General features: G+C 37.3%; 1 pseudogene; it reads left to right on the top strand.

Moving 5' to 3' along the window:
- The first annotated feature begins 1,036 nt into the window (after positions 1-1,036).
- LOC101127294 (probable ATP-dependent RNA helicase DDX10) lies at positions 1,037-3,648 on the top strand (annotated as a pseudogene).
- The last annotated feature ends 16,258 nt before the right edge of the window (positions 3,649-19,906 follow it).

The raw sequence follows: 19,906 nt of genomic DNA, 5'->3' as shown, positions 1-19,906 counted from the left end.
TCAGCTAATGAAGAGCAGAAAAGTCTTATTTTATAAATATTTTTTATTAGCATTTATGCTTCAGAAGTAGAGAATTTTAGTAAGAAAAGTCAATAACAGGCCAGGCACAGTGGCTCACACCTGTAATCCCAGTTAGTTGGGAGGTTGAGGCAGGAGAGTCGCTTGAACCTGGGAGGCAGAGGTTGCAGTGAGCCGAGATCGTGCCACTGCACTCCAGCCTGGGCAACAGAGTGAGACCCTGACACACACACACACACACACACACACACACACACACACACACACACACACTCTCTCAATAACCAGCACAATTAAATTGCAAACTGTTCCACTCTCTCCCGAAATATTCAAAGCAATCTATCTAGGTGCAGCTTTCAGTCAGTTTCTCCATCTCATGAACATTGTTCTCAAAGGTGATAGGTCTGGAGAGAGACGATAATTACAGCAAATCCATTAGCTACATCTCAAAAAGACAGAGTACACTCAAAGTGTACACACTATTGACAATTTATCCACACCTTTTTCTTCTATGTGAAGGATAACACAGGCCCACATCCACAGCGTTGGAGAGAAGCACAGGTTTGGAATTCAAGAGTTTTTAATTCTAGTCCTGGCTTCATTAGCTAGAATTGTGACCATCAGCAAACTCTGTAACTTCTGTGGATTTTTCTTCAACTTCAAAATAAAACAGATGAAATAACTTCTAAAGCGGTGCTTCTAAAATTTTAAGATGCAAATGAATCACCTGAAGATCTTGTTAAAATACAAAGATTTAGAATGGACTTGACAACCTGCATTCCTAATGAACTCTCAGGTGATCCTGATAACTGTCGGCCCCATGGACCATACTCTGACAGCAAGGTGCTGGAGCACTGGTCACAAACTTGGCTGTGCAGTAGCATCACGTGAGTAGTTTAAAAATACCAACACTCACGCATGCGCCTCTGTGCGTTTTCCGCATGCTGGTTCCATGAGCCTGGCCTTAGGTGTCTCGTGTCTGGGGGTGATCCCAGCTGTCGCTGCCGCTGCCGCCGCAATGGGCAAAACTGCGGACTCTCCGGGTTCGGGAGCCCGACCCGACCCGGTGCAGAGCTTCAATCGCTGGAAGAAAAAACACAACCACGGGCAGAACAAAAAGAATCAGTTGAGGAAGCAACTGAAGAAACCCGAATGGCAGGTCGAGCGCGAGGGTAACAGCCGCCTCATGCAGAACTATGAGAAGATAAATGTAAATGAAATTACAAGATTTTCAGATTTTTCCTTGTCCAAAAAAACATTGAAAGGTTTGCAAGAAGCTCAGTACGGTTTGGTAACTGAGATACAGAAGCAGACCATTGGATTGGCTTTGCAAGGTAGAGATGTACCTGGAGTGGCCAAAACTGGATCTGGCAAGACTTTGGCTTTCCTTGTTCCAGTGCTAGAAGCCTTATATCGTCTGCAATAGACCTCAACAGATGGGCTGGGGGTTCTCATAATATCACCTATGAGAGAACTGGCCTATCAGACCTTTGAGGTTCTCCAAAAGGTAGGAAAGAATCATGACTTCTCAGCTGGTCTCATCATTGGTGGAAAGTATCTGAAACACGAAGCTGAGAGGATCAACAACATAAATATACTCGTGTGTGCATCAGGTCGGCTTCTTCAACACCTGGATGAAACGGTGTCTTTTCATGCCACTGCTCTCCTAATGTTAGTTCTTGATGAAGCATATAGTATCTTGGATGTGGGCTTTGCTGATACCATGAATGCTATTATTGAAAATCTCCCCAAGAAACGTCAGACTTTACTTTTCTCAGCAACGCAAACTATATCTGTAAAGGACCTTGCACACCTGAGTTTGAAAAACACTGAGTATGTCTGGGTTCATGAAAAATGCAAAATATAGCACCCCTGCCACTTTGGAACAGAACTACATAGTCTGTGAGCAGCAGCAAAAAAGAAGTGTGCTGTATTCCTTTTTGAGAAGGCACCTGAAGAAGAAGAGCATTGTATTTTTTTCTAGTTGCAAAAAGATCTGATATCTGTACCAAGTGTTTTGCCAGCTACGTCATGGTATTTCTATCCTTGCCCTCCATGGTTGATAGCAGCAAATGAGAAGAATGGAAGTCTATAATGAGTTTGTCCGTAAGAGAGCTGCAGTACTCTTTGCTAGTGATGTTGCAGCCAGGGGGCTGGATTTCCTGGCTGTGAATTGGGCTCTTCAGTTTGATTGTCCTGAGGATGCCAACACATATATTCACAGAGCAGGTAGAACTGCCAGGTACAAAGAGGATGGTGAAGCTTTATTAATTTTGCTTGCCTCAGAAAAAGCTATAGTGCAGCAGCTTCTTCAGAAGAAAGTACCTATAAAGGAAATCAAAATCAATCCAGAAAAACTTATAGATATCCAGAAAAAATTGGAATCTTTTTTAGCTGAAGATCAAGATTTAAAAGAAAGAGCTCAAAGGTGTTTCATCTCCGATATATGATTGGTGTATCTGATGAAGGATAAAGAAGTATTTGATGTGAGCAAGTTACCTATACCTGAATATGCCCTGTCTCTTGGGCTTGCTGTGGCACCATGCATAAGATTTCTTCAGAAAATGCAGAAACAACCCACCAAAGAATTGGTAATGAGCCAAGCCAATAAAGTAACTGAGCCAAGGGCTCCCTCCCTCACCAATGACAAAGTGGAAGAATTTAGAGCCTTCTTCAATGAGAAAATGTCCATCCTTCAGAAAGGTGGAAAAAGACTCAAAAGGACAGAGAACAGACTGGCTAATGATACTAGTGATGAAGAACAGGAGGAAGAGGAAGATAATGAAGAAGAAATGGAAGAGAAACTGGCAAAAGCAAAAGGATCTCAAGCTCCATCTCTTCCTAACACCAGTGAAGCAAAGAAGATCAAGGAAGTTCCTATGCAGTTTCTGGACAGAGATGAGGAGGAAGAAGATGCTGATTTCTTGAAGGTGAAGTGGCACAATGTGTTTGGATTTGACTTTAAAGAGGAGAAAACATTACAGAAGAAAGAACCTTCTAAATCCAGCATCAAGAAAAAAGTGACCAAAGTTGCAGAAGCAAAAAAAGTAATGAAGAGAAATTTTAAAGTGAATAAGAAGATAACATGTACTGATGAAGGGGAGTTGGTTCAACAGTGGCCACAAATGCAGAAATCTGCCATCAAGGATGCTGAGGAAGATGATGACACGGGTGGTATCAACTTAGATAAAGCAAAGGGAAGACTTCAGAAAGAGGACAAATTTGACAAAGAAGAATATAGGAAGAAAATTAAGGCAAAGCATTGGGAGAAAAGACTGAAAGAAAGGGAAGCCAGAAGAGAAGCCAACACGAGACAAGCTAAGGCCAAAGATGAAGAGGAAGACTTTCTGGATTGGAGTGATGATGATGATGATGGATTTGATCCAAGCACACTCCTAGATCCAGATAAGTACAGAAGCTCTGAAGATTCAGATAGTGAAGATATGGAAAATAAAATGTGATACCAAGAAGAAGCAGGGAATGAAGAAGAGGAAGAACAGTGAAGTGGAAGATGTGGGACCAACAAGTCATAACAGAAAGAAGGCCAAGTGGGACATTTTAGAGCCTTCGGATACTGGCCTGTCTTTAGCAGAGGATGAAGAGCTGGTGTTACATCTGCTAAGAAGTTAAAGCTAAATACTTCCTGCGCCTGCCTTCTCCTTGAAACCTTGGTTATGATTGTGTAGACAAGATGCTGAAAAACAATTGATTTGGGGGCACTTAGGTACGATATGTCCCATTCCCAAAGGGCACATTTCTGGATAGAAGCAATTGTATTTCCAAGTCCCTCTCACAGGGCATGGTTTGTGCCATCACTGAGCATACTCAGATCGAGGATAGATGATACTATTTCCTGACCCCATTTTCCAGCATGTGTTCTGTTAGATTTTTATCCATGGGTTCCTAAGCCTTGTCATTGGAAATGCTTCCTTTGTTTTACTGGCAAGTTCTGGAGCTCTTGTGTCATTGTTAGAAATTCCTGTCTTGCTTACTGTACAGAAGTTTCTATGTTACTGTTAAAATTGCTCATGATTTTGATGTATTTAATATTTGCAAAGAGACTGAGTATGATAGACCAGCCCTGAGAAAGAATGAGTATTTTTGAATTGAGATGATCAATAATAAACATATTTCCTATTAAAAAAAATACCAACACCTAGGCTCCACACCAGAGTCTGATTTAATGACTATAAGCTGTGTTTGAGCATGGGGTGCTTTAAAAGCTCCCCAGGTGGTTCTAGTATAGAGCAACGTTTGAGGAATCCTGTCCTATTCCTTAAAATTCTAAAATGATGACCTTTATTGTTCAGTCACATTGCATTTGCAGAGTGAAATTCCTTGTTATCTATCATCTCATGACAACCCAGAGAGCTAGCAGGGCAAACACTATTAACTTGGATTTACAAAAGAGATAACCAAGCACCCAAGAGTCAGGAAAATTGCCTAATGGCATACAGTTAATGGCGGACCTTCTGCTACTAGAACAACTAGAACATAGCATTCCTGATAAACAACCTGTGTTTTCTTCAGATTGCTTTGCACTGGCTATGCAAACTAATAATGACAAAGAGAAAAAATGATAGTAGCTTTTCTGCCCCAAATTCCACTAAAAATAATATGAATGACAATGTAACAGAGAAATATATGCAACTAGTGAAACAATTAAATGTGTAATTGGTGGAGGAGCTACTTGCCTGCTGTGGGTGATACTTACAAGCACAGTAAGGTTGCTAAGGGTATGTCAGCAGGACCAGCCATTGGACATCAAGTGAGCACAGCTAGATGGATTAATGCAGTACTAGGAATACAACAAAATGTACTGGGGAAATGCCATAACAAATCCTGGGCAAGAGACCAGAGAGTCTTCCATTTGATAAAACTAAGAATTCGTTGGAACTTGTTGAGATAGCCATCCCACTTCTAAACACTGCAAAACCTACACACAGAAACAAAACAAACTTAAAGTTCTGGCTTTGGAACTAAGGCAAATGGTGGGAATTAATAAACAACCAAGTAAACAGGAGGTAGAAAAGAAGAAACTGGTATTTTTTAACGCTTACTATGGACCAGCCAGTTGTATGAATTATCTGGCCTTACTCTTATTTGTAAGGTAAGCTTTATTATTCCCATTTTACAAATCAGAAGGTGAGTCACAGAGTTTGTCTGTTACACCAACTTACGTTTGAATGTCAGAGGTGGGTTTAAGCCTAGGTCTGCCTGATTCCAAACCTTTCATGTCCTTTCTTCTATCCAAACTAATTCCTGTAACTAAATCAAACATTTTCAGGTAAACTACTGTTCTTCCCAAAATCTTCATCTTGTCTATGTAGCAGGGACAAAATACTATAATAATGTCATAACTTGTTGATCCTGTTATTCCACAAAACAATAAAAACACTATTTATAGATTTGGCCAAAACAAAATCAAAAACGAAAACATTTCCATTGAACTTCTGGCCTTTTGGCTTTGCAAAAGTGAAGCCCAAATCCTTTTCAACAGAGGCTGAGAAATCGCACTCTCAAGGTCAGATGTGGCCTACCAACATGTTTCACCTGAAATATACAATATCAACCCTCATAGTGTTTTTTAAATTTTGGAATTAAAAAACAGTCACCTCATAGAAATGGGAATTCCTGTTGTCTCTCCAAATAGTAGGAAGAGTTGGGAATGCCCCACTCATGCTCTCATGTGGTGTCAACAGCTGAAGCTGAGTCGTAGGTTCTCTGTAGGTGAAGCATCTGTTATCCACTTACCATGGTCCCCATCTTTCCCTATTTATTATATATGTCAGATAAATGTCATCCCACTTAAGCTAAATATTTCCTAAACTTTTTCCTATTAAAGGTTGTGTTAAAAAGTACACCCAAGAAGTCCAACCATTTATTTCAAAAAAAGATTGAAGACAGCATACATTTTCTTATACCAAGCCCACATCACCCATATATATATATATTTGGAGATGGAGTCTTGCTCTGTCGCCCAGGCTGGAGTGCAGTGCCACAATCTCGGCTCACTATAAGCTCCGCCTCCTGGGTTCATGCCATTCTCCCGCCTCAGCCTCCTGAGTAGCTGGGACTACAGTCGCCTGCCACCATGCCTGGCTAATTTTTTTTTGTATTTTTAGGAGAGACGGGGTTTCACTGTGTTAGCCAGGATGTTCTCTATCTCCTGACCTCGTGATCCGCCCACCTTGGCCTCCCAAAGTGCTGGGATTACAGGCATGAGCCTCCGTGCCCAGCCCATCACCCATTTATATTTACCAGATTACAAAGATATCTGAATTTATAAATCCTGCTTTTCAGGAATGCGTGAGCTGAGAAAACCAGATGCTAAACTCTTCTATCTAATAACATAAAAGGCCTTCTTAAATAGAGGTAGAGTTTCATCTGAAAAGGAGGTTATAGGTTTACTGCAACATGGACCACAGCCTGGAGGTAAAGAGAAAGTGTTTTGTTATTCTTTTTTCTTCGCAGTTAGCCCAAGAGAAAGTTGGGGTGTCAGGTCTCTGAATAAAGAAAACCTGGTCAAAGGTTCTCACTCCTGTTGTGGAGGTAAACACTGCCACTGGGTTGGAACAGAGAAGAAGGAAAACCACTAGACATCATCCTGTAAAAGAATATGGCCTCTGAACTCTAGGAGTTATAATAGGCAAATTCATATTTAAAATTCTTTTCTGTGTTGTAATTTCCTGAATCACCTGCAGCTCTTTAGTAGAGTTTGCAAAATGTTTGCGTTTAACCATAAGTATGCTGCAGAGGGTCAGATGAGGGGCTTGTTTTCACATTTGGAGCAAAGTTGCAAGGGAGTGTGGAAGCAGCCTGGAGAAGCTGCCACAAGACTCCCAAATCCATCCCCCAAAATTAGATTTGGAAAACAGAATGTGTTCCTTGGGGATTTCCAGATACAAGAGGGATGAAAACCTGAAGACAAGTCTTCCTGTAGTTATGCTGAATGTGGCAGTGGGAGATCTACTATTACTATTCAGATACAAAAGGGGCCTGTGGGCCCTGATACCCAGAGGACCTAGGGATACTTGGTTTACTAACAAACACAGTGGCAGTGAAACCTGATCTGTGCCATAGTTTCTCTCTCTATAGGATGCCTCCAGAGCTGTTTATATGTAAAAATAATAATAAATAAAAGAGTTATTAAAATAATGAATGATATTATATGTGTGGCATGAATGGTATATGCCTTCTTGATAGGTTTTAAGGTTTTTCCAGGCATGTAGCCAAGAAAAATCCAAAAACTGGAAGGAAAAATCAGTGTTTAATGGAATAAAAGTGTGACTAGTGTTTCAAATTACTGTTTGAACCTGTATAGACTGTGATGCATTTATCTTTGCTCCCTATATATCTAGTACACAAATTCTTCACATATAGTAGAGCTAAATAATTGTTCATTTTAATTGAAAAAATAAAAATTATCATGAGTATCTGAGAACTATCTTAGTTCTCAGACAGTAAGAGAATTAGTACCTGAGAACTAAGATAGTTGTTCATAAAACTACATTCAGAAAAATTCTGGCTTTCTAGAAAGACATGTCATGGGAATTCTGAGAGATGTCTGCAGTAATTCACAATTATTACTAACAGGATGTAGGTGCTGACAGCTAAGTAAGTCAAGTCAGCTTCATCAGCTAAGAAATCAGCATTGGTGCTAGACACTTCTTTATCTCATGCAATCCTCAATAACCCTACAATGTGAATATTATTCAATTTATAAATTATTAAATGGTAAAGACCTTTGTGGCCCTCCTGTATTTTTGAAAATATAAATGTATTTGCAATGCCAAGAGCAAATCATAGAAAAAGGTACTAAAGGCAAGAAACAGCTATTCATGACCTATTACTAAAGAAATCAAAAGATCTGTTCCTCACATTTGCTTGCTCTTTTGGAACATTCATACTGGCCAGAGCAATAATTATTGATAAATGAGCTTCAAAATCATTCTTTGGCACAACAGATCAGTAATAACATCTGTGAAAATGTAATATCACAACATAAACACTCGAAGCCACAGAGAAGAAAATAATGTGGTTTGGTGTGGTTTCATTTAGGGGAGCACATTACATATTTTTTGAACAAGCCATTCTCTCTATAAAACCCAGCTAGCAAATCTGCCTGGCCTATTATCATTGTGAGAATAATGTAGCAAACAGATGGAGGGTTTCATACAATTTGTTGAACTAAATTTAACAGGTTTGGCTGTGAGTGTTAACTTATTTTTATATTCTATTTGTGCTGTGTTTGTGATAGATGCACACACATGAATAAAAACAGAAAATCTGTACACCTAGTACAGCTGGTTTGATAATGTTTTTATTATAGCACCACATACTTCTAATTATAAGGCTTTATATTTGGGCCACCAAGAAATTCTGGCTGCAGAGCTGCTTAGTGGCATTCACATAACAAAAAATATAAATACCATAGAAACATTTGAACCCCTCCTCCACTTATGGCACCATATGTGAAAGGAACTAGGACCATAGTCATTAAATTAATAATAACCTACTAAATAAATGAACAATCAAAGAGCACACTACAACACTTAATAGGTGGCATTCATTTGGCTTACAGGTCCAAGTAGGACTCATCGGTGACAGATGAAACATAGAACACCATGTCAAAAATATGAGTCAAGAAAATTGGGTGCCATTAAATGTTAAATGGTAGCAAGAATCCTCAAACTTCAACTCAACTTTACGATGTGAATTCTACTGTTAAGGAAGCTCTCATTTTATCAACACAAGGAACCAATTGGAACATAATTGAAAAACCATTTTTAAGCAATATCCTCCTAAAATTACTTATTAACTCATATTACCCTGTGATCATATTTCCCATTCATTGAAATGGCAGGATGGAAGCTATAAAAGTAATGTATGTGATTGTATCGAGAAGTAAAGAGTGCGAGTCATCAGGAACCTCTCCTCTACACCCAAAAATAAGATGGACACATAGGAGACACATATAAACACAGTCACGTACACACCAAAGAAGATCCAAGTGGGGGAAAAAATAGCAAGGCGCAGGTCCACATTCAGAATTTTACATTCTCCAGGGATACAATAATATAATACACATGAAGCTGGCTTAAGAAAAAGCCTTCTAAATTTATTTGAATTAAACAGTCCTTTATTTAAGTAGACTGTACTCACCAATAAATTGCAACATATTTTGAATTTGCACCTCTGATGTTTGAAAAAACTTCTATAATTAGGAAACAAGGCCTGAGCCCTTCTTGCCCTCAATTAAAGTCCCTGCTCTCCTTGTCAAGGCTTCACAGTCCCTCTTTCTCTTACGCTTGACAGAGCAAAGGGAGGTGAAAGAGTCACTGATTTTAATCTCACTAGCCTTTCCCCAGGTGCCAGCCTTAGCAAGATTTTTATTATTGAAGAGGAATATGACACAATCTCATTCGTCTGGCAGGTCCTCTTAAGCTATTTTTGTTTGAATATTAATAGTATCGAAACAAAGTTAAAGTAATGGTATGGATCAGACACGGACCACCCAGAGACTATGTTCTTTAAAGCTGATCAGAAGTTAGATTTTTAACACTTTCTAAAGCAAACCAGTATCTGTTACAAAGTAAGAAAAGTGATTTTTACATAATAATCATAGATATGTAATGATATAGGAAAATGAGATAGAAAACAACATATAGATTGAAAATAAAACAAAGTGAAAAATTTGCTTGACAAAGTCACCATTGTTCCTGTAGCAAAAAACCTAGTCCATTCCACTGAGTTTATCTCTCGTCTCTGGACAGTAGGAATTTACCTTCAGTCAATCAATACTCAGTAACCTCTCTCTATGGGGCGCAAAAACTCCCAAAACATTATTTTTAAAGTGTTTAAGTCCCTTTTAATTATATTAATAATACATGGCACTTTTTGTTTATTCAGTGTCTTTATATTCAGAGATCCAGGATTTTTTACTGAAATTCTCAAATTCAACTACCTTATTATTAACTTTCAATGATTTTTGTTTAAATTCTCTAAGAGTATGTACCCTTATGAGTATTTTATATTTTTAAAATTCCCTTCTAATGCTCATCATCACCGGCCATCAGAGAAAGCAAATCAAAACCACAATGAGATACCATCTCACACCAGTTAGAATGGCGATCATTAAAAAGTCAGGAAACAACAGGTGCTGAAGAGGATGTGGAGAAATAGGAACATTTTTACACTGTTGGTGGGACTGTAAACTCATTGAACCATTGTGGAAGACAGTGTGGCGATTCCTCGAGGATCTGGAACTAGAAATACCATTTGACCCAGCAATCCCATTACTGGGTACATACCCAAAGGATTATAAATCATGCTTCTATAAAGACATATGCCCACGTATGTTTATTGTGGCACTATTCACAATAGCAAAGACTTGGAACCAACCCAAATGTCCAATAATGACAGACTGGATTAAGAAAATGTGGCACATATACACCATGGAATACTATGCAGCCATAAAAAAGGATGAGTTCACGTCCTTTGTAGGGCTTGGGAGCAAACTATCGCAAGAACAAAAAACCAAACACTGCGTGTCCTCACTCATAGGTGGGAATTGAACAATGAGAACACTTGGACACAGGAAGGGGAACATCACACACCAGGGCCTATTGTGGGGTGGGGGGAGGGGGGAGGGATAGCATTAGGAGAAATACCTAATGTAAATGACGAGTTAATGGGTGCAGCACACCAACATGGCACATGTATACGTATGTAACAAACCTGCACGTTGTGCACACGTACCCTAGAACTTAAAGTATAATAAAAATATATATATAAAAAAATAAATAAATAAAATTCCCTTCTAAAAAAATCCCTTCTGGTAATAATCTTTCTTTCAATTACTGTTAGCATTAAATATTTTTTAAAGCCATAATTGCCCATATTCTTCATCTTTCTTTGTATCTCTAGATTCTATTTTTCTCCCCACTTCTTACTAAGAATCTTTATGAGGGATTTTTTTTCTTTTTAAGTCCTCTGAATTACTTTAATTGCTCAGTTTTCTAAACTATTCTTTTTTTTTTTTTTTTTTGAGACAGGGTCTTGCTCTGTTGCCCAGGCTGGAGTGCAGTGGTGTGATCTCAGCTCATGCAACCACCACCTCCTGGTCTCAAAGGATCCTCCAACCTCAGCCTCCCAAACAGCTGGAACTATAGGCATGTGCCACCACTCCTGGCTAATTTTTGCATTTTCTTTTCCTTTTTTTTTTTTTTTTTTTTTTTTTTGTAGAGATAGGATTTCGCCACGTTGCCCAGGCTGGTCTAGGACTCCCGGACTCATGGGATCTATCTTCCCCTCAGCCTCCCAAAGTGCTGGGATTACAAGTATGAAGACCCCACCTGGCCTAAACTATTCTTTATTGCCTTCATTCTCTGATTCTATCTTCTTACTTTAAAGAATACCTTTAAGTGTTTATTTCCCAATTTGTGCCTACCCCTGTATTAGGATCTGTGAGAAAAAAAAAGAAGTAGAACCCAGTGTTCCTGCCTTTTAAAAGCTTACTACCAAGGACAAATATTTGGAACCCTTTGAAATTTTTATTTCTTGCTGAAGACATAAGACATCCGTACAAACAACAGCAAAGGGTCTGTCATCAAGTTCATATGTAGTATACATTAAGCTGGTTACAGATGTTTCTAGAAAGAAAACACATAACTTCTTCTCAACCTCTCTTGAGATTCATATTTCTAAGTGTCACCAAGATAAACCATAGATGGGTCAAATTCAGAGTGTTTAAAATCAGTATCAGCATTTCCACAAACTCCTGTCATTGCTCCAGTTTTCTACACCTGAATTAGTAACTATTTTAATTCACCAGTTCAGTCTCCTATAAGTTGTCCTTAAGGATGAATTCTCATTCTCCATATCTAGAATGAGGTCTGGTTGATGCAAGCTTCTACATACCTCCCAACTCTGTCCCCACTGCCTCCCTTCTCTTCCCGTTGCCATTGCCTTAGTGAAAGTGAACCATCTCACTTCACATGGAGCACTGCTCATTCCCCTTCCTGCCTATCCACAAGCAGAAATTCTAAAACATACATCGCAACAGAAAACAGCCCACTGATGGTTCCCTGTGGCCTACAGGATAAAGTACAAATCCCCCTTTTCAATCCCTAGAGCCTGTCCCCAGTTTAACCACAGCCTTCCTTTCCAGCCTTGTTCTAGCCTCCATTCATGTGCACCGTACATTCCAGCTTCTCATCATTCCCTGCACATCTCAGGCTTCTTCACAACTCCAAACTTCTACTCACTCTGTTCCCTTCAAGAATGCCCTTCTCTCATCAAGAATCCCCTGAATCACAATGCCTCTTACAGGACCCAGCTCCAGTGAGAAACTTTTTACAAATCATTCAACTACAATTAGTCTTCCCCTGCTTGTCTTCCAAAGGACTGTATCCATGTCTCTAGCACAGTGTTTTTCACATATAGTTCACATATATTTAAATAATTTATACCTTCTTCCGAACTCTTCAAATATATAAATTTGGACATTCATCTTTAGTCAGCAGTATCTAATACCATGTCTGGCATAATAGCTAGCCAACAAATTTTGAATGAATAAATGGATATGGATAAATTACAGATGGCATTAAGACAGAATGTGGAACTTCAAGATTTGCCTGAAGAAATAAAAGATTTAGTCTGTTGAGGAGTCCACAAATACTCAGGCCTCATCAGAATGAACCTCATTACAAAAATGGCTTATCTAAAGTTTTTTTAGATGAGAAAATAATTTTCCTTCTCTAAATGCAGTCCGTCTAATAGCAGGTCTTCAGAACTATAAAGATCTGATGGATAAGAAGAAGAGAATTGAAATCTTCACAGGTCATTGGGTCTATTATCAAGTAGAAGTTATCTTTCAAATGCCTCATCTATGCCCATCAACTGCAAGAAGAGGACATTATAATTCTGCAACTCCTACCACAAAGAAAACTAATGTAATACTCAGGAATTCCAAGGAGCTTAGAGGGAAAGAAGGTGAGTACATGGAATTTTTCTCATTTTCCTGTGAATTCAGAGTATACTCTTTTACTCATTAATTTACTTCTGAGCTATTGTGCACCATCTCTATTTCACCTCAGCTCTTTCAGACACACAAATCTGGAGAAAGGGTTTGGAGGGGGAATATTTCATATTTAGTCAAAGCAATGAATATTTTGAGGTGGCTGTAGACATCTATTGTGATGATTTTAACTGGAGTTATCTTGTGCAAAGGCAACAAATGTTTTCTCCCTGGAAAGGTTTTTCTTGGCCACTGAGTTTCCACTTCCAAAGTAGATTTGGAGACTTGGGCAAGATTCGTATCTCTCCCATCTCAAATTTCTGATTTTATCTAGATCAATGATTCTCAAAATATGGTCTGGGAACCTCTGGGGATCTGTGAGACTATCAGAAGGTATGTCAAGTCAAAACTACTTTCCTATGAGTAAGAAGATGCATGTACATTTGAGTTTTCCAGAGTGATATTGCAACAGATTGAATGCAGTGGTAGATGTGAGACTCCAGCTGTCTTTCTGACAGACATTAGAGATTTGTAGAAATATAAATAATGCCACTCTTCTCACTAAATATTTTTGTCTTAGAAAATAATTATTTTCATTAAAAATATGCTATTGATGAAAGCATTTAATAGGTTGTTAATGTATTCATAAGTAATTTTTAAGTTTGTTAGCTTTAATTTCTAATATTATTACTATCAATAGATACAAACTACATAAACACGACCTCTTTTTGGTCCTTAATAATTTTTAAGACTGGTAAAAAGTCTTGATTTTTTTTAGAATGATTGGTATAAAACTTGGGCTAAACAAAGGTAAAATTGGCAATTTTTTGTTCCCAAGCCAAATTATTCAAATTACTCTTAAAATGCTTATTTCCAGCAGAGCTTTCTAAAAGACCTAATTTCAGCATCTGACTCTTTCATTAACTTGTTGGGTAACTTCAGCCATGTCAATTAGTTGTTTGAGAATTGTGTTTTTTAAATCATCTGTAAAATGAGAATAACAATAATAGCTTATTGGATGTTACTAAGTGACTGACATTTTTCCCAGTGCTTCATATGTATTAATCGCTTAATCCTCATAACCACCCTATGAAAAAAGTACTTACTATATTATCCCAACTTTGCAGAGAATAAAATAATTGAAGCATAGAAAGATAAAGTAATGGGTCCCCTAGTCAGATATCTAATAAGCATTAGAACTAAGATTTGAACCCATGCAATATGAGTTCAATGGGTTCATTATATATATTGCCTCTTAGATCCCTTTAGCTGTAAATGGCTGTAAAGAGACAGTGTCTCAAAGAATGCATGTCATATACAATGAGTGCTGATCTCCAGGCTTTCATCTTTAACTTTGTAAAACCTGCCTCCCCTGCCTCTTTACCTTTTTTGCTTTGCCTTATGTCTCTTCTTGTAAGCTCTTTCTCTAATATTATTTTCCAAATATGATCCTTTAGAAACATACAAAAAAAGATCATCATGTTAATCTCAGTGTTTATGACAAATTTCTCTATTTGTAAAATTCTGAATGGACCAAGTAAAATATGTCTATGGTCTGTGACCCATAGGCTGTCAGTATGCAAACTCTGATATAATGGAACCAAATCAATTTCATTTCATATGATTTTATAGTACCACATTTCATGTGATATTAAACCAAAAATGTGGAGGTAATTATGCAATTATTAAAAAAGAGTAGCAATACAACTACTACCAGTTCATAGAATGAAGCTACTTGAACAGACAGGAACTATCTGGAGAACATATTATCTGAAATATTGACTCAGAAAACCTGTGAAAAAGCTGAATGAGAAAGCACCTGAGAAAAAGCAAGGGGAACAATGGCAGGAGGAAGAAAAAGCAAATCATGTCATTCCCTGACTCAAAACACTGCGGTGACTTCCAAATTCAGTTAGAATAAAATCCAACTCTCAATCACTGTCTACAAGACCTTACACAGTCTTCCCGCATACCACTGTTACCTGTGATCTCTACACTCTGGTCAGGCAGGCTTCCTTTCTCTTTCTTCAACATACTAAACCCTACTTGAAGGTCTTTAAATTGTGATTGCCTAAGCCTCAGATATCTCTTTTCCCAAATCTTCAGCTCAAAGTCACTTCCTTTAAGAGGTCTTCCTTAGCTGTCTAATGTAATAAGCACAGTCAACCCCACTCCCTGCATTATAATACTCCATTTTATTATTTTAAGGCCTATCTAGACTAGCTGTAAAGTATCTTTATATATTGATTTACTTGTTTATTTTTCTGTGTTCTGCTAAATGCTATACAGGTAACAGGGAACTTGCCCGCTCTATTCCCAATAGTGCCTGGCATCTAGAATGTACTTAATAAGTGTTTTTGAATGAATGTTGAATAAATGAAGGACTCTGAAATATGTGCTGATTATGCATAACCATGGAGTCATAGGTTCTTATATATATGGAGCCACTGCAGAAAAATATTTTTCATCCTTCTGGGGATAATTTCTTTCCCCTCATTGTCCAAAGGAAGCGGGCTTACTGCAGTCAAGATTCCCCGAAATGTATGAATAATTGGCCAGAGAGATGAGATATTGAGAGACAAGGTCTAACAGATACTCTGACTAAACTCTGTTGAGAGCTTCTAGATGCATTATTGATTATGCATGCATTCAGCCTCTTGCTGTTCGCACATCAGCATTTGCACCAATGAATAAACTCTGGGAGGATCTTTCTGAAACTATCTGAACAGAAGTCATTTATTACAGCAATTAAAAGTAAATAAATATGGTCATGAGGTTACTGCAAAAGAATGATATTTATTTAGTACAGTCCTTAAGGATTTATATTAAACTTTGTATTCTTGAGATGACCCTTAGATTTAACACATTAGATAATATCAGGCCATATTTTATTAGAAATGGATGTTTCTCTTTCATGTCAGTGCACAGTAGATAATTTGAATAAAAATATATTGGCTAAAGAAACAGTGAGCTAATAACTGCTTTTGATCTGGGAAATTCGCCAATCTTGATGGCATCAAATGTGCATTGTATATTAAGAAAAGTTATTATCCCCCTCTATTTAACTTCCTTATTAAGAACTTTCCCACACAATCTGAGGAGATACCTGAACAAAGAAGTACAATATTAAAATATCTTCTCCACTCTCAAACTCACAAATAGAACTCCCACCCTACAGGATTAACTTATTGTTCTGCTCATTTGATGATGCATGACATCCTTTGAAAGTCAATGTGTTTTCAATAACTCTACAGGGTGTTAGTCCTAGAGCTTATTCTTCCAGAATGTACTTCTTGAAAATATAATCTTTATGAAACCATTGTGGGATCTTGGGTCTACCCATACAAATGGAGTTCCACTATCACCAGTCTATGGAACCTGGTTCACAAAAGGTGATCTGTTACTACTTTAATAGCCAAATCCAGTCATCTTCATTTCATCCCATCCTTTTGCTCACAACCAACTTTCTCTCTTCTATTATTTTTTCACTTTTATCTTAGGTTCGGAAGTATATATGCAGGTTTGTTACACAGGTAAACTGTGTGTCTCAGGGGTTTGGTATACAAATTATTTTGTCACCCAGGTAATAAGTATAGTACTCAATAGGTAGTTATTTTTATCCTCTCCCTTCTCCTACCCTCCACCATTGGTGTCTGTTGTTCCCCTCTTTGTGTCCACGTGTTCTTGTGTAGCTTCCACTTATAAGTGAAAACATGCAGTATTTATTTTTCTGTTCCTGTATTAGTTTACTTAGAAGAATGGCCTCCAATTCTATCCATGTTGCTGCAAAGGACATGATCTGTTTTTTTTTTTTTGCTGTGGTTGCTGCAAAGGACATGATCTGTTTTTTGTTTGTTTGTTTGTTTGAGATGGAGTTCACTCTGTTGCCCAGGCTGGAGTGCACTGGTGCCATTTCGGCTCACTGCAACCTCCACCTCCCGGGTTCGAGCCATTCTTCTGCCTCAGCCTCGTGAGTAGCTAGGATTACAGGCACCCGCCACCACGCCTCACTAATTTTTTTGGCAGACACGGAGTTTCACCACGTTGGTCAGGCTGGTCACAAACTCCTGACCTCAGGTGATCCACCTGCCTCAGCCTGCCAGAGTGCTGGGATTACAGGTGTAAGCCACCACACCTGGCCCATCTCATTCTTTTTTATGGCTGCATAGTATTCCATGGTGTATACGTATCACTGTCTCTACGTTCTTTAAGCTTCTGAAATCCAGCACATTCCAAATCGTCACTGAGCCTCCAAAGCTCATTTTTGTCTGCTAGATCTGCTCTTTAACCTTTACAACAATTTGTAGAAGTGAAATATGGCCAACGAACGTCAATAAAGAACAAGGAAATGATCACTCCATTATACAGAAAAGCCTATATATAGAAAAAGAGTGTGTGTGTGTATATAATATACATATATGTGTACATATATGTATACATAGTATATATCATATACATGTAGATGTATATACAGTGTATATATAATACTGTAATATATTACCTATAGGTATATATATTACAATATACATTTGTGTATATATACACAATTTATATATAATTTGACATTTGTGTCAAATTATATATAAATTTGACATTTGTGTATATATACACATACATATGTATATATAATATACACTGTGTATATATACACACCATTATACACAGCATATCTATAGATATATACACACATATAGAGATATAACATACTGTCTATATATAGTAGACTATATATATACCATATATGCTATATATAGTATACTATATATACTATGTATACTATATAAATATATATAGCATACTATATATACTATGTATACTATATAAATATATATAGCATACATAAATATATATAGCATACATAGTGTATACATAGTATACTATATATAGACAGTATGCTATATACATACTATATATACTTTATATGTGTATATATCTATATATAGATACACTGTGTATAATACAGTCTGTCGATATATATTCAGTGTTATATATGCTGTGTATATACATACTATGTATACCATATATTTACATATATACTGTGTATATATAGTATACTATCTGTAGACACATTGTATACTCTATATATATACTGTGTGTGTGTGTGTGTGTATATATATATATATATATATATATATATATATATATATATATATATACTGTGTGTGTGTGTGTGTGTGTAGAGAGAGATCTTAAGGAATTTTCTCATATGATCATAGAAGCTGGCAAGTCCAAAATCTGAAGGGTAGGATGGAGACCCAAGGAAGAGTTAATGTTGTAGTCTCAAGTCAAAAGGTAATCTGGAGGCAGAATTATTTCTTCTTTGGACCTAAAGCCTTTCTCTTAAAGCCTTCAACTTACTGGATGAGTCCCACCCACACTACAGAAGGTAATATGCTTTACTTACTTATTTAAATGTCACTTACATCTAAAAAATACTTTCACAGCAACATCTAGACTGGTGTTTGACCAAAAACTGGGGACCATGGCCTAGCCAAGTTGACATAAAATTAACCACCACAACAGTTAATATTATTCCAGTTTTACAGATAAAGAAATAGGCTTTGTAAGGCTTATTTAACCAAAGTTACCATCCACCACATGTTGGAGCACACACTAGAAGGTAGATCCTTTTGCTCCTCAGCATAACACATTCCATTAGCCACACTGCATGTTTGTTACTGTATTGCAGAAGATTTTAATTTTTGTAAGAGTAAGTTTTACATTCCCTCCAATAAGAGACCCAAAATCCAGGCTGTATTTAGCTCTGACTTGACAGCCAAAGACGTACACCTGCCCAATGTCAAGAGCACAAAACTTGTGCTCAAGAGGTGACTACTGACACATATAATGTGAGCCTTTCAGGGTAAACTAAGACATCAAGTTTGGAATGTCTCTCAAGGGAGTACTTCAGAATTCACAAAACTACTTCCTTTCAACATGAATTTCCAAAATTCAGAAGTATTTTTGAGTGCACAGAACCAGACATCACAGAACATAAAGGTTTATATCAAAAATTAAGTTTGATGTGAAAGACAATGTCAAGAGAATAAGAAGATAAACCACAGACTGGGAGAAAATATTTGCAAAGGACATATCTGACAAGGGAATGTTATCCAAAATATACAAAGAACTCTTAAAACTCATCAATAATAAAATGGAATAAACCAATTAAAAATGGTCAAAAGACCTAAACAGACACTTCACTAAAGATATATGAAAGCAAATAAAGCAAATGAAAAAATGCTCAACATTTTGGTGTACATTATATGGGTTTTGGCATGTGTGTGTGTGTGTGTGTGTAGACTGATAAATAACAAAATAGTAGTCAGCCTTCAAAAAGAAGGAAATTCTGCCATTTGCAACAACATGGTTGAATCTGGAGGACATTAAGCTAAGTGAAATAAGGCAGACACAGAAAAGCAAATACTGCTGGATCTCACTTATATGTTAAATCTAACAAAGTCAAATTCACAGAAGCAGAGAGCAGAGTGGTAGTTACCATAGACTGGGGGTGAGGAAAATTCAGACAAGTTGGTCAAAGGGTACAAAGCAACAGTTATGCAGGATGAATAAGTTTTGTAAATCTAATGTGAAGCATGGTGACTATACTGTATTGAATACTTGAAACTTGCTAAGAGAGTAGATCTCACCAAAAAAAAAAAAAAAGATAACTATGTGATGTGATAAGTGTTAATTAGCCTGACAGTAGTAATCATTTCACAATGTATACATATATCAAAACATCGTGTTACACACCTTACACATATACAATTTTTATTTGTAAATTATGTATTTTACAAATTTCTATTTGTAAATTATATCTCCCAATAAAACTGAAAAAATAAAGTGTAAAAAAGAAAAAAATAA

This window comes from Gorilla gorilla, chromosome 13 (assembly GCF_029281585.2).
Source record: "Gorilla gorilla gorilla isolate KB3781 chromosome 13, NHGRI_mGorGor1-v2.1_pri, whole genome shotgun sequence".
Lineage (NCBI taxonomy): Eukaryota > Metazoa > Chordata > Mammalia > Primates > Hominidae > Gorilla > Gorilla gorilla.
Note: the sequence above shows the minus strand (reverse complement) of the source record. Positions and strands in the feature narration are given on the sequence as shown.